Genomic DNA, 22,393 nt, shown 5'->3' with positions numbered 1-22,393 from the left:
ACGAAAGTTGTGCTTTGATCATGTTGACAAAGGCTTCTATTTAGAGGCCCGGTATAAATATGATTGGGCACTTCTAGAGTATCATGGAGGTAATTGAATAGCCGATTAGGAATCATTCAACCGATGAATAGAAGTTATGGTCTCACTAATAGATTGCAGTGAATCTCTGGCCAGAGTAATAAAGGAGATTCCAATGATGTGATTCATTGGAGATCTCTTATGCAATCATATTAAAATTGATTCATATGATTGGGATTTGACTGAACCACCATATCCCAGATATCAATCATGAGATCATTAATGAATGAAGGACTATATTGATATGGTATTGATAACAGAAAGGTTTTCATGAAGCAAAATGCACGGATGAAATTCATTTGTCTTCTAGGCCAATGCAAGTGAAGCTTGTCCTTATGGCATGGCAGGAGACTCAACTAACCAATTAGGTTAAATTGGTCAAGGTCAATTAAATTATAAGTGAGTTATGAATTTAATTGACTGGTAAAGTTGATTGGATGATCATCAACTATTAGAGTCATTAAACTAGAATGATAAGTGAACCTATAGGGTCACACGCATAAGATCTTATGAGGTGAAGTTATAATTAATTGATGGCATAATGGAAATTAATACCAAAGGACATGTGGAGAGCCCTATTTAAGGAAATGTGGGCCCTGGGCACAAGCAACCAACTCCAGGTCGAATTTGGTTATCTCTCTCATCTTTTCTCATCCCCTTCCTCTCCTACTCACTTGGAATTGGAAGAATTCCAAAGAGCATGGAAAGGAGAACAAGGAGGGGTCAAAGAGAAGGATCTGTGAGAGCACCAGTGAACTCACCTCCAAGGGAAGATTGTGTGGATACCGGTAGAGGCCAAACACAAGGGAGGCTCAAAAGTCCATCATCTTCTTCAAGAGGAAAGCTTCTTGGATCAACTTCAACCATTTCATCATTACCAATGGCAATGGTATGTTATTTATTTGCTTTATGATGGAAATGTGTTTCATACAATCATACTATGAATAGATGATTGTAATCCAGTTGAGTTTGAGGTTCAAGAAAAAGTTTCAAACCCCTAGAACTCATAAGAGAATCATAGAACACTTCCGCTTAAGTCAAGTTTTTGACCAAGTTAGATATCAGATTTCTTTCAGTTCTTATTCTCATGTATTTGTATTTTACATTGTTTGATGGGCCAACATGTTTGGGCCTCATCCATTATCATTTTTTACTTTGCATGTACTGTTGGAGATTTAGGGAAAGTCTCACGTCATGGGATGCTTTCCCCTACTTTGGCCCACTTGGGCATCTTCCTTACTCAATATAAAGGGAGGCATGCAGATGGAGCCAAGGGAGTTCATTGAAATTTCCCATATGGGCTCCTCCCTTTTGGGAGTTACTTTACCATTTTCTAGTCTAGAATGCAAGAGAGCCACACATTGTCAGGCTGTCAATTTCACGATGTCGAGCAACCGTCTCCATTGGAAGAATGTCCACCATGCCAACGTCACATCTCTTCTTGGAGTTGTAGTCTTCTTGGAATTTCTTGGAGTCCCTTCTCCGAGAATGTCAAGGTTTTGGGATACTTGCTACACCCCTGTAATCCTGCTTCATTGCTCACTTCGACGACGCTGAGCGACCACATTAGGACAAGAATCTTGAAAGCAATGGCCAAGATCTTGAATCTTGAAACTTCTTCAAACCAACCCTCGTGTCTGTGCCTTCAGGTTCTATGTCCGGATCCTAGCGCCCAAAAGTCAATATCTGTCTATGCATGCACGACATGCTTCGCGTGGTGTTCCAGCAGATAGTCTGCCGTGGATCTGTCTTTTTAATCGCCATCTGAACACCCTACACCATGCCTTACAAGTGTGCCTTATAACCTGTTCCAACACCACACTCAACGACGCATGCTCATGCTGTGCAACATATGCTCCATCCCAAGCTGCAGCGCCAACTTCTTTTTCCGCATGCGTTGCATAGTGTGCTCGAGTCACACAAGTACGCACAATGTGCTGCCAAGTCCTACACTTGTGCTGCACTTATGCAATAAACCTTCATCAGCCGTGTCTGTACTCACCATAGCCGTCCTGATGGTGCGGCACTGTCCGACACCGCCGATTCATCATGCGAGGAGCCAGCACCGTCGTCGAGCCCGCCAGTGACACGTGTCCAGCCGACACGACGAGCCGCTTCATCGACGCGCGACCCCAGATTCAGATACTCGGCGTGACGACACGCCACCTTCGGAGCGTTCACTATCTCGTCATCATTTTCCTTTATCTCTATTTTCCTTTGTTTGTCTTTGTGGAAGAACCCATATGAGGATTCCTCCCCCTCCAAGCACCCTAGTGGACCTTCACTGGCCTTTTATTTTCCCTATTTTATTTTGTTTTGTTTTGTTCAAAGGGGGGCCCATGTCATCCTCCCTATATAAGGAGGGGGCGCCCTAAAGACTACTCTTGAATTTGGAAGTTTTAACGTGGAAGTTGAAGAGTCAGATTGTGGGAGGAAGGAGAAGAAGAAGAAAGAAGAACAAAGAAGAAGAGGAAGAAAGAGGAAAAAGAAGAAGGAAGGAGGGGGAAGAGAGGAATAAGGAGGAAGGAGAGAGGAGGAGGGGAGAAGGCCGTCTCACCACCAGAGCCCCGTCGTGTCACCGTCCCCTCCCGCACCTGATCCGCCGCATGGCCGTCCTCTTACCAGGATTGACACGCCGCCGGTCTCCCACACCAAGACCTCTGCACCGTCCTTCCGCGCCATGACCGTCGCACCACCGTCCTCTCGCCACGACCTGAACACGTCACCCCGTGCGAGAACCATCACGCCTCGCTTCTCCGCGCCAGACCATCGCGCCACCGCCCTCCGCGCCAGGATCGCCACGCCACCATCCTCACGTGCCAAAACTGTCGTGCCACCGTCCTCCTGCACTAGGATCGCCGCACAGCAATCCCCTCGCGCCGACACCTCTGCCAGCCGACGGTGCGCGCCGCTGCCAGACTTGACCGATCGCGCCCCCGGATGTCACGCGGCGCTCCGCCCACTACGCGTTGTGCTGCCAACCGCCACGCCTGATGGCGCTGCACCGCCCACCTGTAGCGCCCGCCCACAGTGCCTGTCGGTGTATTGCGCGATATCCACGGTAGCGTGTCAACAGCGCCGCCAGATTACTGCGCGCCAACGACTGCGCCCGCCGGTGCACTGTGATGATTATCAATACGTCATCAAATGTTTAGACTTTTTGAGCATAAAAGCATCAATTGTATCCATCTAATTCATGTTGGTTGCCATCTGATAACACCCTGATTTTGGTCTTTATTTCATGTTATTAGCATGATTTCATGCATTTAAAGAGCTTAAAATTGGGCTGTTATCATATATTTGCATGAAAATAATGTTTGCAAGTAATTTCTGATTTTTCCCTAATTTTCTGTTAATTATATAAATTTGTAAGGATTTATTGAAGCTCAAAATAATTATTTTTGAATTAAAATGACATATTTAATATTTTGTTTCAACATTTATCAGCATGGGAATGAATCAGGGAATTTTCTAGAATTTTTTACGAATTTAAAGGATTTTTCTGTGATTTATTTCAAGAAGAAATGCATTTATTCTATTACAAAAGGGCATATTTATAATAGAATACAATGTATTTACACAATTTCTGGACTTTTCGGGGCCTTTTTGCAACGTTTCGTTGCAAAAAGACCCTGAAAACAGCTCTCGGTCGCCACGGCTGGCGTAAAGATCCAATTTAAAATCATTCAGGGTTTGTTTGCAATTGCATTATTAATTTTAGAGAAAATCGGAAGAGAGAGAGTGCCGATAGGGCATATACACGAATATTTTTGGGCGGCGTTCTTTTACAATTGCTTGTTTTATTAAGGGCTTTCTTGAAAAAAAACGCAAAGAGCCTCCCGCCTTGTCGACGTGGCGCAAGTTTAGCCGTTGGATAAAAATCCAACGGCGATCGCACATGTGTATGTGGCAGGAGGTAAGTTCACCGCCCGTGCGGCGCATACAATGCGCGTGCACAGGCGGTGACGTGGCGACACACAAGTAGGCAAAGGAACGAAAAAATGCACGTGTGCGTACGTATCAAAACATACGCAAAATGCGCACTAACGAAAATTTAATTGTTTTTTACTCTCTCGTCAGGGGTACGTGGCGCGATGAGAGAGTGCCCGCCAAAGGAGTTGAAACGTCGCAGCCAATGGGAAGTCGACACGTCATTGCGTGCACTAATAAATAAATCAATTTTAAATCCAATGGATTAAATTGGTTTAAAATTGATTTATTAATAACGTTTGATCCTGAAGTCCGATTGAGATGATTTTTTTATGGATTTGTTCGTCTTGATCCCCTATTTCTATCTGTACGGTTAGATCATTCAGATCTAGCCTACATTGATAGATAAATATTAAGAAATCTGGGGTAAAATGGTGATTTTTACCCTATAACCTAAGTATAAAAGCTAAATTTAGAGGGGAGCTCATTCTGGATGGTGCTCTATCACAGCTGCAAGACAGGGAGGAGCTCTAGCTTGGATCAATTTATCTGGTACTTTTTTTCCTTTATTGTATTTGAACTTTTATGCATTTTGAATGAATTAGGTTAAGTTGTTTGTTTCTTCATCTCTATTCTGATCTGAACTTCTAAATCGCTTGGCTTGAGCGGCATGTACAAGCCCTGATTAGGATTGAGAGGAGAAATTGAGGGATTTACCTTGGCATTCAATTGCATTCCAAAAGAAAACTCTAAAAAATTTAGTTTTAATTCTTAGGAGATTAAGATTTCCCTTTTTATTTCTGATTTAGCAAATTCTCAAAACCAACCAAAACTTAAATCAAAAATTTCTTCCAACCTCTCTAATTGAATTCTTTGATCCATCCAATTGGATCAATTAATTCAATCTAGAGCCCACATTTCTTCTTTTCATCTCATCTCTTCTACCCCCCTTTCTAACCTTCTCTTCTAATTAGGTGAGTGGATCTTCCTTGAAGATCAGATTCACCTTAATTAGAATTTAAAAACCAAAAATATCACTAAAATAAATTTCTTACTAGCTTCCCTTTGACGACACTCGTACTTATCACTATACGTCTTAAGTTGAGTTTTTATAAATTTTATTGCATAAGCCAAAAATTCACAACGACAAGGGCTAAGAACTCGCGTAATTTTCACCCCTATTTTCGGCTTATCACCATCCATATGCATTATTTTATAAATTTACTAACCCCACTTGATTCTTTGAATCAAGTGGATTATATCTGACAATTTTGATTAATGAGTTCAGAAATAGATTAAGGCAACCAAAGGAAGACGAAATGGATCAGGGGGAGCTGGCAAGAAATCAGGAAGAAAAGAATTCCAAAAATACCCCCCGGGGCATGTTTTAAGAGAAACCTATAAATACTCTCTTAAGAGTTCATTGTAGGTTGTCCAGAATTTCCAACTGAACAAGCTAGGTTTTGGAGAAGAAGGGTTCTGGACCCTCCAAGAGCTGATGAGCGTTGGAGCTGGGAGGGAAGCAAACTGAGGAATAGTTGGAGCACGACGATCACCATCTCGCCGGAAGGGGAGTGACACCAGGTGGTGTGAGGGTTCTAATTCAGTTCTAGTCCTCTTCTCCCTTCTAAGATAGTCGAATGTGGGACTGGAAGGTACTCATCAGTATTTCCAGTCATTCCAGACAAGATTGTTCTTTGTTCTAGCTTAATTGCAAGTTCGTTGTTGTTCAATTCAATTTTTTCCTTTGTTTCACTCTTGATCGATCATCCACCCTCTGCATCTAGTTGAAATCGTCTTCTATAGCAGCTAATGCAACCAGCAACCAAGGCCACAGCCTAAGTAGCTAGCAGCCAAGGCCACCAGCAGCATAAGCTGCCAATAGCCCAAGCTGCCAGCGACCAAGGCCTCAGCCAAGGTCGCCAGCAGGCCAGGCCGCCAGCAGCATAAGCTGCCAACAGCCAAAGCCGCCAGCGACCAAGGCCTCGGCCATTTCCCTCTAGAGAAACCACCGAATGATAGCAGCATGATCTGACTAGTATCTTTGTTTGTTTCCTTATTTTACATATCTTGTTATTCCGTTCTGCTTTTGTTTTCTTCGTTTTTTTTTGCGTCGTCATGTGCAGCCGTCCCTCTCCTAGCTCACCTACACTGCAAGTGGACAACTCAAACGCCGGTCGCTGCTCTCCATCTCCTGGTTTGGTCTCTATTTCCCTTACTCCATTTTACTTCTCGTCATGTAGGAACATGCCTTTTTATGGGGGGGGGGGGAATAATGTCGCATGCATAACTGCTCTGTCATCCATCAAAATTTTTCCATTTTGCATCAACCAAACCATGGATATTCGATGATCTTAGGCGATATTCACACAATGATAAGCACGATAATAGGGCTCTTTTCAAGGGTGTTAGAGTTGAAAGACTGGTCATTTAGGGGACCCTATGTGAAATAGGCCTAGCTAGGTGCAAAAATGATTCTTAATATCCACAATTCACACATCTTATCCCCATATCTCTCTCATCTTGCCATCCGCCTCGGGTTGAGTTAGCACTTACATGCATGAAATTTTTAGCTTTAGTGGAGAGTAGGGCGAGTGTTGGCTCAATGTCACTATTATTATTGACGTGAGTGAAGCTCCCTGAACCAAGAGGGATACAAAACCTCTTCGGGGGAATAAGCTGCCGGTCTATTAAGGACGGCACATAGGTAGTGGATAAGCACCATCAAAGTGCAAAGTATAAGCTGCATTGAGCAAAACAAGCATAAGCTTGCATCATTGAAATTAAGTTGACTGTCATCGAAAAATGACCAACAAGCAAAAAACGTAATAAAAAATAAAGGTGGAAAAGCTGTCTCCCATGTGTTTGAGCCGATGCTAGTATAGCCGTTAGTATTGAGCCAGCATTAGTACCGCTCTCTACGCCTCGTTCAGTAGTGCGCTTGGGGTGTTGACTCAACCTTACTCCATATATGTTATGTAATTATTATATGTACTCCGTAAGTCAGAAGTGCACCTAGTTGCGGTAGAAGGGCTGAAATAGATCCTTAGGATTCTCCCTTAATTGGTCAAGCTCAATTGATGAAGACACTCCTTGATGGCGCGTCACCACCGGACGTCATCGAGCCAGCAGCAGAGGAGCAGCAGGACTTCCCCGACCCAGCACCCGAGGAGCCGGCACTACCAAGCTCGCCACCGAGACGAGTCCAGCCACCACGCCGAGCGCCGCGGCAACACGGGATCCCGCATTCCGTTACTCAGCATGACGCGGACGCCGACCACCGGAGCACACCGTTACAGTCAGTTACTTTATCTTATAGTTTTCCCTTTATTCGTATTGTCGTGTAGCGGGGGAAGGGCCCATGGGAGGAACCCTTTCCCCCCTTTTTCTTATGTTGGGCCTGACAAGCCCGTTTCCTATTTTCTTGCTTATTTTCTCTCCCTTTTATTTTGTGTTATTGGACTTAAGGAAGGGCCATCTTCACCCATATATAAGGGGAAGAGGTGGGCTCTTCCCTTACCTTGACCTAAATTTTTGAAGAATGGCATTTTGAGAAAGAAGGGTCAGGTCGTGGAGAAGAATAGAAGAAAGAAGAAGAAGAGGAGAAAGAAGAAGAAGAAGAGAGGAAGAGGAGAAAGGAGAGGAAGGAGGAAGGAGCCGCCACCGCCGCCACTGCCGCCGCCCTTGCGCCGCCTGCGCCCGCGCCGCCGCTTGGCACGCGCCGCTGGCCATGCGCGCCGCCGCGCCCGCGCCAGGCCGACGCGCACTCCGCGCGCTGCGCGCCATCCCCGCGCCGCGCCGCGCCACCGCCCGCGCGCGCCGCGCGCCCAGCGCGCACTGCCGCTGCGCACCGTCGCGCGTCGCTGCCGCGCGCGCCATCGCCAAGGCGCCACCGCAACGCGCCACCGCGCGCGCCACCGCCAAGCGCCCGCCGCCAGCGCCGCCGCCCAGCGCCGCCGCCGCCACGCCCGCCGCGCGCATCAGCGTACCGCCGCGCGCGCACGCCCGCCACCGCACCAACCGCGCGCCGCCCGCGCCAGCGCCATCGCGCGCCGCCCGCACCGCTGTACCGTCCGCGCTGCCGCCGCGTGCCATCCTCGTCGCCGCCCGGCGCGCGCCGCCGCCTGCCGCCCGCCGCCTGCGCCGCTCGCTCACGCCCTCACGCGCTGTACCGCTAGCTGCCCGCCGTCGTCCGACCAGCGGCAACATCGCCTGACAATTTTTGCCCTGACAAAAATATTGTTGCCCTGACAACTTTTCTAATATTTGATCCATAAAGGGTAGAGGGTAGTGGTCTTTCTTGGTTGCCTTGTTTAGCTTCCTATAATCAATACATACTCTCCATCCAGTGGTCAATCTCTTCTGCACCTCTTCCCCTTTTTCATTCACTTCTACTGTAATTCCAGATTTATTTGGTACCACGTGTACGGGACTCACCCATCTACTGTCGGATATGGCATAAATAATTCCTGCATTCAACCACTTTATAATTTCTTTCTCAAGAACTTCTCTTATGTAAGGGTTGAGTCTCCTTTGATGCTCTCTACAAGGTCTTGCTTCCTCTTCTAAAAATATCCTATGTTCACAGATCGAAGATGGAATTCCCCTAATATCATCAAATGTCCAACCTATGGCATTTTTATGCTCCCTAAGTACATCGAGCAAGTCACTTTCTTGTTCAGGAGTGAGTGATGAGGAAATGATTACCGTAAGATTTTCTTCTCATCTAGATATGCATATTTGAGGATGAGGGTAAGGGTTTCAATTCTGGTCCTACCTCTACCGAAGGGAGTCTATGATTTCTTCCTCTAGCTCTCTGCCTCTACTTGTGACAAGTATTCCTTAATCACATCCTCTCCGTCACCCCCTGCACACAATTTTAACTCCTCATTGCTTCCTAAGGGACATTTCATCATTTTTGATATATCAAGTTGAACTCTCTCCTTTCCAATTTTAAACTCCACCGTCCCCTTTTCCCAATCCATTATCGTTTTTGCCGTAACTAGAAATGGTCTTCCTAAGATAATAGGAGCTAAGCTAATGTTTCCCGATATTTTCACATCAGTCACTATAAAATCTACGGGTATTTCACAATTCTCTACAGTGATCATGACATCGGTTAACCTTCCCTCGGGTTGCCTAACAGTTCCATCAGCTAGGAGTAAATCCATATGTATTTCCTATAATTCTCCAAACCCACACTCCTTATATAATGCCGTTGGGATGATGCTTATGCTTGCTCCCGTATCTAATAAAACTTTAGAGAATGTGTTTCCTCCAATGTCACATGTGATAAAAGGGGCTCCGGGGTCTCTCATTTTGATAGGGATGGCATTAAGGATGCTAGAGGCTTTTTCAGATAATTTAACTACTTCCCTAGGCTTCCTAATGGTGCAAGAATCCTTAAGGTATTTCTTTAGAGAGGGTGCACACCTAAGCATATCCTCTATAGTAACAGTCATGGTGGCTCTTTTAAAGTTCTCAAGTAATCTATTTTCATAATCAAGAGTCGGTTTTTTTCTATTTAAAGCTGAAGGGTAAGGAACATGTTGCCCACTCGTAGAAGGTAGAGGTTCCTCCACGTAGGGAGAATCCTCTCCTTCTTCATCTCTTGATTCATTCCCCTTCTTAGAATTCTCTATAGAATTCTGATAAGGATCCTGAAGTTCCTTTTCATTTCTCAATTTTGAGATTGCTGGAACTTCAGGATCTTCTCCATTCGTATCATCATGAATGGAGTGTTGCACATGATGTAGGTTGCATGGATTTATTACCGGTTTCGTGGGAAGTTTATATGATGTGCAATGGGGTTCTAGAGTTATACCTTGGTGTTCAGGTGGTGCAGGTCTGAAGCTCTCCAATAGCTTCCTCATCTGTTCTTGGGACTCCAACATCTGCTTCGTTTGGAACTCCATCATGACTTGCATGCGCATCTCCATCTCCGCTCTCAACTTCTGATTTTGCTTCTCGATCATATCTGAAATAACCGGGGTTAGTGTAGAGAAATCAGGTTGAGTTTGAGAGGGAGCCTGATACTGCTGTTGGTGTCTTGATTGAAACTGCTGCTTCTACTGAAATTGGTGTTGAAAAGGAGCTTTGTTCCCTTGGGTGAAGCTCTCTCCGTTTTGGAAATTTGGCCTCTTTTGACCTGCCCACGGTTGTTGCGGGTGGTTGAAGGCCTTCACCTCTTCTTCCATGGCTTGGCAGGCCCCATCTTCATGTTCCCTACTGAAGCAGAGAGAGCAGATCTTAGCTTTAATGATAGGAGAGTTACCTAAAAAGACATTCTTCGAGGTGGAGGTGAGCTCCTCCAATTTCTGGTTAGTCTCCCTTAGGCCCGCTTGTAGCTCTCCCTCCTTGGCGTTAACCTGCAGAACTCCTGCTCTTTTTGGCTGCAGGTTTCTCCCATTCTGATTGGCTCCAATCTCCTGAAAGTCAGTTTCTGCAACTCTCTCCAAAATATCGAAAACCTCATCCTCGTATGCGGTGTAAAACGTTCCACCCGTAGCGAGATTTACTTTGTTTTTCATAAAATCAGAGAGAGATTCATAAAATATTTGGGCTAGTTGACATTGCTCAATGCCATGGTGAGGACATTTCCTCAACAAATCATTGAATCTCTCCCATGACTCACTAAAGGCTTCTCCGTCATGAGGATGGAAATTGTGAATTTCTCTTCTATAAAAATTCGTTTTGGAGAGAGGGTAAAATTTCTGCAGAAATTTTCCTTGCATCTCTTCCCAAGAATTAAAAGTGATTCCTAGATTACGATACCATGCAAACGCTTTATCTTTAAGAGTTAGAGGAAAATATTTGATTTTTAACATCTCCGTAGATATTCCAGGAACATTTTGAGAAGAGCATCTAATATGAAAATCATCAAGGAATTCTAACGGATTCTGTGCAGGTAATCCGTTAAATTCAGGTAGAGAATTGATCAATGCATTATCGTATCGAAACAAGATACCTTCACCGATGTTCAGGTTTACATCAGTTTGTCGTAAGCTTCCGGATGGTGTAGACCTATCCAACATAGTTCTTCTCCTCTCATTCTGCTGATGTATCTCTTCAGCCATATTTCTCTGCTGAATTTCTGGTTCTGTGACTGTAGAATCCGGGGTGGCCTCCCTACTAATTTTTTCTGCAGACTTCTCACCAGCTCTTGAGCGTGTTACTACCATAAATCTTCAGCAAAATGTTAGCAGACGATGAGCAGAGGATTTTAAAGTCCTTCAGCTTAAGAAGATAATAAAGAATGACTGTAGATTCAGAAAAACAAAAATTCCTACTGTAATACCGTGCTCCCCGGCAACGGCGCCAGTTGATGAGCTCAATTTTAGGGTGTTTTTTACTGGTTATTTATCAGTTGAATTTGTGTGAGGATTGAGCTTATGCAATGAAATTTATAACCTCACAGCCTTTGGCAACCAAGGGTCGATCCACAGGAAGCAAAGAAAACAGCGGAAAATTCTTTTCTATTAAATCAGTCTATTCAGTTCTCTAATTCCAAGTGTTAATCTCTGTAGAAATTTTCTTCAGAATAAGTTGCAGAGAATTCCTTAAAAGTATGGATTCAGCTAATTCTTCAGTCAAATTATCTTCAGTTAAGTTTTATGGAGATATCTTGGCAAACTCAATTGAGCAGAACCGTTAGCAGAGAAATTTTCTTTGTTGACGGTTCGCTTATGCCCTGTGAGGCAATTGAGCAAACACCCTGCGGGTGTTTGTGCACGCGCGAACGCTTGCGCGCGGGCGAGCCTGCGCGCGACGCTGCTGCGCGCGGGCGAGCCTGCGCGCGGCGCTGCGGCGCGTGGCGAGCCTGCTCGCGGTGCTGATTCGCGCGGGCGAGCTTGCTCACTGCTTGGATTGCTGGCAACCTAGGCTAAGGCCTGGGTTGCTAGCAGTTGGAAGTTCTGCAGGGAAGGAGTTCACGATCGGATGCGAGAACAATGAAATTTTTGCTAGACAGAATGGAAAACGATTCAATCAACTATGGGATTCGAAATCAAACGTAACCAAAGGAACAACAGAAATTGGAAATGCTGAAGACACAGCTTGTGATCTTCAGCCCAACCCTAATTGTCTTAGAAGGGAGAAGAAGATTGTACCAAAACGGAAATGCTCACGCCTCCTTGTGTCACTCCTTCCGGGCAAGGCGACGATCGTCGTGCTCCAGCTACTCCTCGGCTTGCTTCTCTCCCAGCTCCAATGCTCATCAGCCTTGGAGGGTCTGCAGAAATCCTTTCTCTCCAAGCCCTAGCTTCCTTGAGAGAAATTATGGACAACCTAAAATCAACTCTCAAGAGAGTATTTATAGTTTTCTCTTAAGTCATGCCCAGGGGCATTTTCGTAATTTCTGCTTCTTTGAATTTTTGCCCGCTCCTCTTGATCCTCGTCTCTTTCCTTGATCTTCTTAACCTGTCTCTGAATGTTTACTAACCATAAAATGTTAAATATATTCCACTTGATTCAAAGGATCAAGTGGGGTTAGTGATTTTATAAAATGATGCATATGCATGATATTAGCATGAATTAACATTATAATTTTGATGAATGAAAACTAAAAAGTTTAATTATTTGATGACATATTTGAGAGTCATCAGTGGGTAAGGTGGCGCAATCAGGCATTTCCACCCAAATCGAATAGTGAAGAGGGTATGGTTCACAACATGCATCCACAACAACATGCATGCATACACACAAGCAACACCCTCTCTCTGCACTCTATTTTTCTTGATTTTGTAGTGCAACATGTCGCGATTTGGGCATCTCCACCCACATTGCACAATGCCTGTATGTTAGGGCCCCTCATCTTTATTTTCTCACCTTTAAGGGAGTAATGTGGCCACATTCTTGGCATCCTGAGCCCTTAAAGGGATGACCAGATTGCCAGAAATGTCCACCATCACTCTCTTATGCAGACTTCTTTTTTTGATGAATATCATCTCCGTTCTTTCTCAAAACTCTTCAAAACCCAAACACTAGGATGGAAGATGATTTCCAGTGCCTCAACACTCCTTCCCCAATGCAAAATCTTGACGATTAGGTTGGATTAAACCCCAAGAGTGGAAGATTTTGACAAATAAATGTGACGTAGGACGACTACGGGGTAGGCGAGGAAGGGCGGGACGACAGGACTAGGGGTAGGATAGGCGTGAGGGATAAAACAATCCACAGAAATTCACGGTCGGATCTGGACTTTAAAATCGATGAAAATCTGGTGGTGCAGCTCCAACCCTAATCGAGGGCGGGAGTACTGTCTTCCCCCACCGCGACGATGCCTAAGCATCGAGATCAATATGTCAAATTCGCGTCGCGAGGAAACACTCGAGAGGTAGGTTGAAGAAGCAGAGAATCCAAACCAATTCAGATTCCGACGGCGGTGGAAACTTCCCGAGAAAACACTCGACGGAGAACATGTCGACACCAAAGAGTTCAGGCGTACCTCAGCACCACAGTGCGTGAAGAGGTTGCAGGAAATTCTGAACGTGACGAGGCTGGGTGAATCCGGGCGTTGAGCGGCCACCTGGACAAGGACGAGGCTGGACGTTTCGGGCATTGAACGGCCCTGGTTAAGTGCGGTTGTCGTGGGCGCAGCGTCAAGCGTGGGCGAACACCCGCGCGCGCGGAGTGCGCGGAGTGCGGCGGAGCACACCCGAGCGCGGGCAGCGCGCACGGCTTGAAGCCGGGGCAGCCGGGGTGCGGTCTCGGGCGGCCCTAGCGAAGGCTGTCGGGCAGGCGGCGGCGCAGCAGCGCGCGCGGGCGGTGCGCGGGTGGCACGCGAGCGCGGCGCGGCGGCGCGCGCCGCGGCGCGAGCGGTCGCGGCGGCGGGCGAGGCGGCGCGGGCAGTCTGGGTGGCCTTGGAGAGAAGAGAGAGGAGAGAATGGGTGAAGAGAGAGAGAGAAAGAGAGAGAGGGAGGCCGACATCGCAAGGCGCGGCGATGGCGGCAACGGCGGCGGCGATGGCGACTAGGGTTTGGAAGGTGGAAGATAGGGGAGACTGGGCAATCCTCCAAGAAGAGTTAAACAAAAACTCGATTCTTGAATTATGATTGCCTAATGTTTTCTTGAAAAAAATGGCCTATATAGAGGCCTTGGAGTAAAGAGAAAATGATGAGAAAATAAAGACGAGAAAATAAAGACGTGCGTTGTGTCACGCCAAAGGGTAGTTATGGATCTGCCTTTGGCGTCGTGTCATGACGCGCGTAGGGACGTGCGCGGGTGGAGACGTGCTTGTCGACGGTTGTGGCATGTTAACTTCGGTTGACTCCGATTGACTGTGGTCCATAGCGGGCGTGTTGACTCCGGTTGACCGTGGTGACGCGTTCGATACTGAAGTGTTGGCGTCCTCGCCATCAAAATTTGTGGCTGAAACTCATCGATTTTGCAACTGTTGTATCAATTCCTCGTCTCTTTCAGATTAGTGATGTGTCTGTCAAAAATATGGTTAGTTAGATTTGTTTCATCAGTTTGGTTAGAAAATTAAGGGTAATTATGCTTTCTTTCTCATTGTGTAAGCCTCTCTCTATGTAACTTCTGGCTTTGATATCTTGTACAATTTAATTCTGATTTGTCTGATTTCAGATTTGTTGGAAAGTTTGTTAAGTCCTTTATCTAAAATCATAATTATTATCTCATTTCACTGTCCAAATTTATGTATTACCTAAGAGTGTTCAGAAATCATTACAATTAGCCTCATGTCACCCTGGATTTGAACTTGACTTGCTGCTACACTTGGTTTTTTTTGTTGTAATTTTATTGATGCATGGTTTTGTGTTTTCAAAGAACATGAAACACTCTCATTAGGCTTGTAAAGTTGAAGTAGGTCAAGGCTCTTTGCTCTCTAAAAGACTTTGGGGGGTCAAGGGTGACAGAAGTTCACTGAGTTTTCTTGTTTGTTATCTCTATTCATCACTATTTCCAAGTGATTTTCATGAGGGGCATTCACAAGCATGATTAGGACACATGATCACCCTTGCATGGATACCCCCAAACAAAAGTTTTATATATTTCTCTCCTATCCTATTTTGAAATAAAGAACTAAAAATAATATTTTTAAAAGCATTATCGATGTGTCAAAGCCCTTCTTGTAACACAAATTATTATTCTTCTCAGCAATAGCTGAAACAACGACACCACGTAGTCTTTTGACTCAGCTGAAACAAAAACTATTACTAGATTTGCAGGTGTGGCCCCCTATCAATACCCATAAATCAGAGGTAAAAGTTATATTGCTAGTTTAATTAAGTTATGCCTGAAAATTATGCAAGACTGCAGTGCTATTTTTATGACCTGACCTCTGGTTTATCAACTTGCAGCATTATATTGCAGCAGTTGTTATTTAGTTAATTTTATGTTTAGAATTATCAATTCTCACACACCTTATTCACATAAATGCATTTGAGGAAGACTTCGTGCAGATGCCTATTACTCTTATTCTGATTATTTTTGGATCTAGATGTTTATTGGACTCATGCCGTATAGTGATAACATGTGTGGCTAATGGAGCATGCTATGAGTCATATGCAAAATCTACGCAAAATCTATATTTCTATTTTTCGTACTTTCCTTGATGACTTTTCAGAATATCTTCATCACCTTGAAATCACCCTCTAGATTTTTATTCACTTTCTAATTTGACCAAGATTATAATTTCTATCATTAATAGACTTCTCAAGGATGGTCAGCTATTTATTATATTAATATATGAGTCATTAAGAGGGTAAAAATTGTGAATTTCATTGGTAAATGAAAAAATATATTTTCATAAAGGGTTAAAGTTAGCCTCCAGGTGAATAATTGATGTGAAAATATATTTTGCTTTATAAATATTGAAAATGATGCAGGATTTTTTATGGGTTGTATTTATGAAATAAAATAAAATGAATCTAATCTATTTCACATCAAACACGTGGATGATGAAAGGAAAGGTGTATAAGCTTTATTTACGTATTCTTGAGAAAATCTCACCGGGAAGAGAGAAAAATGTATTAAAAGTTTTTTTTTTGAACCATTAGAAAATATGCATGAAGCCAATACGGTTTATTATTTTTTGAATAAATATTTGTTTTAAAAAACAACGCATATTCATCTATTTAGTTAGGTTTGAAATATCATTTCCCCACAAGTTTTGTATGTTGGATCAACCCCTTCATGATGGTTATATCCTATCATTTACCCAAATAATATGCATTTAGAAGTTTAGTCCTTTTGAGAGAATTTGCAGACTTCAAAAGGATACCAACTATGCCTCTAGATCACATTTGTGAGATGCCGCTACTAGTGTGTAGTTGTAGTGAAAATAGTTAACTATTTGCCATAGGAATACTTCCACCTCACATGACGGATAGCCAATACTGCTTATGTGTTTAGCTTCTTAAAAAAATGATAAATACATAGCAATTTCATAAATTTTAGAAGATTTTTGGTCTTATCGATCTTGAGTTTATCATATTATTAAGCAGTTTTATTAATGATGAATACTTTGCAGTTCATCTTGTACAGAAACTTACAAAAATGGCCAAATGGAGTTGTGGGAGCTTATTGATTCTGCAAGTGGGTTTGGAATGGCCAAATGGAGCTGTGGGCCTTCAAAAGAACAACTAAAGGAAGATGGGCCCCTGACCTGCTCATGGGACTTTCAAATACTTTGTAAAAGAGGGAAGCTGAAATTTAAAAGAAAAAGCTCTCAACCAATGGGGAAAAAGAGGCAAAATGGCAATGGATGAATACTCTCTTTCCCCTTCACTTTTCCCTCCTTCTATATGTGCTCTAGCAAGTGGCTGGCCAGCTTGACAAGGCAATATCTAGGATCTAAGTTGCTTTACCTGCTTTATGTAAGTCTTTTGAAGTTTGCATTCAATCTCATCTCTTGTTTGCCTTTGAAAAATGCCTGATCCTGGAAAAACTAAAAGAATCCAGACTTGAGAGGAAGATTGAGGGCTCAAGAGGCATACAATTAGGTGTTAGGAATTTAGATCTAGATTTTTGGACCATTATCTACCTATTTGCCCTTAGTTCTACCCTTCTCTCACTCTAAACACATATTTTCCCTTATTTCTCTATCTAGAGTCACCCATCTCTTCCTCTAAACCTTCATCCATGCCCCTAGGTTGTTTCCTCAAAATTTTGGTGAAAAAATCAACCATTTTCATCTTCAAATTTCATTCCAAACATCTCTTACACCATTTCTTCACTCTCTTTCTCTTAATTTTGACTACTTTCTCTCACTAAGATCCATCCCTTTCTCCTTCTAATATCCATCCCTTTCTCTCTATAGACTCTCTAACACATCTTCACTTCATCTCTCTTAAAAATGACATAAAATTCCATTGTTTACCCATCGGAATCTGGGAATTTCCATCCGCCGCCACTATTGTGTGTTGTCGTATGCTGCAAGGCAGCACATCTGTAGCGGGCATGCCCTTTTGCTCGTCAGTCGCATGCGTGGGGGCAGAGATGTAGCTAATAGGCAAAAGGGTGCCCCCGTCAGGAATTAGCCAAAATTTGGCCAAATTGGGCCTGCTGACTCAAAGGCCTTACGCTAAGCGCCCACTCCCAGCCATCGATATTTGCCATTGCCATCGCTGTCAACGATTGCCAAAAAGGTAAAATAAATTATTTTATGCATTTAAAAATTGCAAAAATAGTAAAAATCCTTAAAATTATTATCATCTATTTCTAGTTGATATAGCATTTTAAAAAATCTAAACAAATCTAACTATCATATTTATTAATTTAAGTGATTTTAGTTGTGACAGTAATTACAGAAAATCAGCAAGATATATTTTCTATTTCTAGTGTTAATTAAAAATACAAAAATGAGTGTACTATATTTGAGTGTTCTTCTTTGCATATTTGCTCAAATTTCAATCCTAGAAAGTTATATAAATTAATCAAAAATCCCAAAGTATCCCAGAAAGTATATTTCTCATTATCAAGCTAATTTCTTTCATTTCCAAGCTTAGAAAAATTCCTAACATAAATTTCTGCCACCCTTAGGATCGACCCCTTAACTATAGAGCAATGAGAGGAAATTTTCATAAATATTTTTGGCCAAGTCCATATTGAAACAATGTCTTAAAATCCCCAAATTTAGACTTATCACTTTTTCAGTAGATCCATTTCAAAGTAGGCTAGGTGTTCACATCTTCACCTCCTAAGCACATAATTTAATCTTTTTGATTGCCTTGAATAACTTTATTTACCTTTCTTACCAATACGCAGACTCTTAATATTACTTCTGCATGACGTGAATTACATTACTTTCCCATGCAAATTATCCATATGAGACCCTAACTCATTGTTTTATATGGTTACTTATGATACACTATACTAAGTTTATTTATCCCTATTATTTTTTATGAATATCAGTATGATGTCTTCATAGTTTTATCCATTTTCCATTTTTTTGTTGTCTTATCAACCTTAATGGTCTGTTTTATCATCTTGAGTGTAATACATAATCACCTTAAGAAAAATAACTTCTAAGTGTATTTTTTAGACATGTAACATACTTATGTGACTAAGGACTCTGAATATCATGACTGTTAAAAAGTCTCGCACATAACATCCCATTCCTGAAAAGTTTTTACTTATTTTTTTATTTACATATGTTCCGTATGTTTGTTTTAACCCATTAAAAAATAAAACTAAAATACATACTGTTTTTCAAATAATATTTTGTTGTTTATCACAGACTCATCACTTGCCTTTTTATTTAGTGACCCACATGATTATATACTTTCACCCACATGAATAATTTTATTGCGGTTCATTATTGAATATTTTTCTACATTTCTCCTTTTTATTTAACTCCTGAAATTTGGTGATCTACGTAGTATTTACATTTTAAGAGAAACATCTATCAAATGGTTCGTGTTACACCACAATGGAACAAATAAGAGTTCAAGATAATGTCGTCAAAAGATGGGTATGGTTTAAGAAATTAACGAGAAGAACATCGGTTGTCTGTTAATCCAAGATATAACCAGTTGAGAGCACAGGAAGCAATTGTGACACAATCTGGTTCCCAATGACCCGCGCATTCAGTTCGAAAACCCACGGAATGGGGACGATCTTCGTCCGAAGTAACACCATCGTCGTGAACGAGCAGATCAGATACCGTCAAAGAAAACAACTACTACGATAATTGGTGATGATTCCTAAGCATACATAGGTTCACTCAGGGCAACGGAGAAGTCGAAATCAATACTGTAAGTTGTAATTAAACTGCAATAGAGAGGGAGAAGAAGAGACCTGAATGCATTAACCAAGTGCGTTTGACAGTTGCGAAGATCGTAGGCATAGTTGAAGATGATGGTAATGTTCACACGAGATTCACGTTCGCATTGCTGAGCAACTGGTATCTGAATGCATTAGCCAAGTACATTTGACGGTTGCGAAGATCGTAGGCACCATTGAAGATGGCAGTATGGTTCTCGAGATTCATGTTCGCATGGCTGAGCAACTGGTATCTTGTCGGTGCACAGCGACAATCTTGTCTCACGAGGAGTGAGCAGGATGATCGCACGAACGAGAGTGATAGGTGAACCGCCGTCCATGATAATACGGCTTCCGAAGGACAGTGAATCCCAAGCAACTCTACTGACGCTTGGTTCAACAATCGCTCAGGAGGACCGAGAATACGAAATCAGTCCTGTAGGGCATCTATGTAGACGCTTACGATCAACAAAACACAACGATAGCGGGAATGACTCTTCGGTCAACTCTTCTAGAGCAAGCTAACGCAGAAGAATGACGAACGTCAACGCCTTTGACAAGATTTCAACGACGAGAGAGACTGCCGAAGTTGTATATTACCCATTAGCCATCGAGACAAACTGGAGGTGATAAACGAATAAATGGATTTGGGCAGGGGATGGGCAGGTCGATGGCCAGACTCGTAGTCTTCCAGAATTATCCTTCAATCGCGAAGCTTCGTCCACGACTGATGACTTTTAGAGGAAGCAACGGAGGAAAGAGGAGTCACTCGAAGCAGCACTTCTCGATCTCGTAGGTTTTGCAAATCAAACCAGCACGCGGGCGATATTCCGCGTGACGGCCTGGAATAGTTCGCAATGACTGACGGGAGGCAAGTAACCTTCTGATAACACTTCTGAAATATTGGCGTAGGCTTGTGATGTACCACAAATCAAGCATGTAAATCAACATTTTTTAGGGGTTATGAAGTCATTTAATGAAATGAAGATGCATTTTTATGTTAAATTCCATATTTATGCAAATTTTCATCCGTAATGCAAGATGTCCTATTTTTAATCGGTTTTTGCATTGATAACAAATAGTATGAAATTCGTTGATTTAGTAGAAAAGAAATAAATAAATTAAAAATCAATAAAAGAAAATAAATAATAAAAATATAAGTATAGTAAATAAAAAATGGGCTCCTAAGGAGCTGCCAAGGCGCAGCCAAGGCAGGTGCGCCGCAGGCGCATCCCAAGGCCGGCTACTCAAAGCATCCCTAAAAGATAATTTCTGCCAACGCTCAAGGTAAGAGGAGTTTATTTCAACTCAATATGTTAAGAATTGCAGAATTTATATACTGTTTTTATTTTTTAAAACAAGAAATATGGGATAGCTATAACATATCATCTTTCAAAAGCGATTGGGCCAGATCACGGATGGGTGAGAGTACGATCGCAGCTGATCCGGCTACAGATCTTAAGAAAAGCAGAAGGAAAACCAGACCGGCCTTCAAGCTAACCCAGGCCAAAGCCCGTGACGGTTTGGGCTTTTGTTAAATATGACAATATAATCTTGACCGTCAAACTTAGTTTCGAAGATTGAACGGCCAAGAGCTCCTTATATTTTCTCTTTTATTTCCCTTTATTTCCAGGTGAGAGCTCAGCAAAGGTGCTGTTGTGGATAAATCCAATGCGTGCACATGGACAGTGGATGCGGACGCGGAGCTGCTGACGGAGCAGAGTCCATCGGAATAAAGAGGGTCCTCGGCTACAATTTAGTCTTCGCCGTTGAACCCACTAAAAAATGATCCAATGGTCCTGGAGCACCGATGACCCCTTGCAACTTCTGGTTGCCATCTCTGTTGCCGGCAATCAAATTTCGGCAACAAGGAGGCAAATCTCCACTATCTCACCGTCCAAAAGAAAGGGTAAATGATCCCACATTGCAAGAGAGAAGTTCTGGAGAAATCCTACCCTATAAAACTCCATTGTATGGCTCTGAATGGGGATCTTTTGCCGCCAAACTCAAGCGCCCTTTTGAAATAAAATTGCGGAGGGGAAGATCCTCCTTCTTTTTCATTTTCTTCCGATCCTCTCGGTCAACAGCAGTGACAATGTGGCGACCTGAAGGGAGAACGTGATGGGAGTAATAGAAGAAGAAAGAGTTAGGAAGATTTACCTGGAGGGAATACTTCAATCGGGAACAGAGTCTAAAGCCAACATCGACTCCAAGATCATGAGGAATTCCCAATCCTCCATCTTCTTCTCGTCTCTCTTGGGTCTCTTGGTCAACGGCATTGACATAGCCGTGACTTGAAGCGAGATTGACGAGGGAGAAGAGTGGAAGAAGGAGGCTTTCGAGACTAATTACATGAAGGATGACGCAGTTGGAGACAGGCAAGAGCCGTCGGCAACCCCGAGCTGGTGTAGAATCTGGTAAATAACTCAAATTTTTAGTTAACCGCATTACTAGAATTTTAATCAAGGATTGATGAATCATCCTCAATCCATCTCCTCAAAATCAAAATTGAAATGATTTGATTTCAAGCATAAACCCAACTATAAAAAAATAGGCATTTCCACAAACACCTTTCATGCAAACTCTTTAAACGACCATTTTAAATACTTTTAGACCAATAAATATTCTATAGAAATATATAATGAATCTAGGAAGACATACTTCCTATTTTACATACATCTTAAGATAAAATACCTAAAAAATCACTCCCCTTCATTATAAATATCCATAGAAGTTAAATATTTTCTTTTACGCATTTTATCAAACTTTTTTACTTCAACATTTGACTCGTACATTTCTCTAGCGATTCGAATTCTAAAAATTCCAAAACATATTTTTAAATTACTAATATAATTCAACTACCTATCCATAAAATCTGAGGCGTATAAAAAATATTTATAAGGGACTTCCTCTGTAAAATCCCTTTTCTCTACATCCCCAAACTCATTAGTTCAATTCCTTCTTCTAAAATTTGTCTCCTAAAAATTCCTTAAAATTTTCCTAAAACTATTAATCAAACTTTAATACCTCTATATGAAATTAGATGTCTATATAAAATCTCCCGAGAGGATTTCCTTTATAAATCACTATTAAATACTTTGTTGTTCTCTCTTAGACATTACAACAAACAACTAAGCGTGTTTGTTTACTCTCCTACTCATTA

General features: G+C 42.5%; 1 non-coding gene across 1 annotated transcript; it reads left to right on the top strand.

The window, feature by feature from the left end:
* Positions 1-10,587: 10,587 nt before the first annotated feature.
* On the top strand, positions 10,588-10,696 carry LOC144700372 (small nucleolar RNA R71). Its single transcript, XR_013580739.1, has one exon. It is a non-coding gene; the product is annotated as a small nucleolar RNA R71 (small nucleolar RNA).
* The last annotated feature ends 11,697 nt before the right edge of the window (positions 10,697-22,393 follow it).

This window comes from Wolffia australiana, chromosome 2 (assembly GCF_029677425.1).
Source record: "Wolffia australiana isolate 7733 chromosome 2, ASM2967742v1".
In the NCBI taxonomy this organism is placed as follows: Eukaryota; Viridiplantae; Streptophyta; class Magnoliopsida; order Alismatales; family Araceae; genus Wolffia; species Wolffia australiana.
The sequence above is the reverse complement of the archived record's forward strand: the minus strand, read 5'-3'. Positions and strand labels throughout refer to the sequence as shown.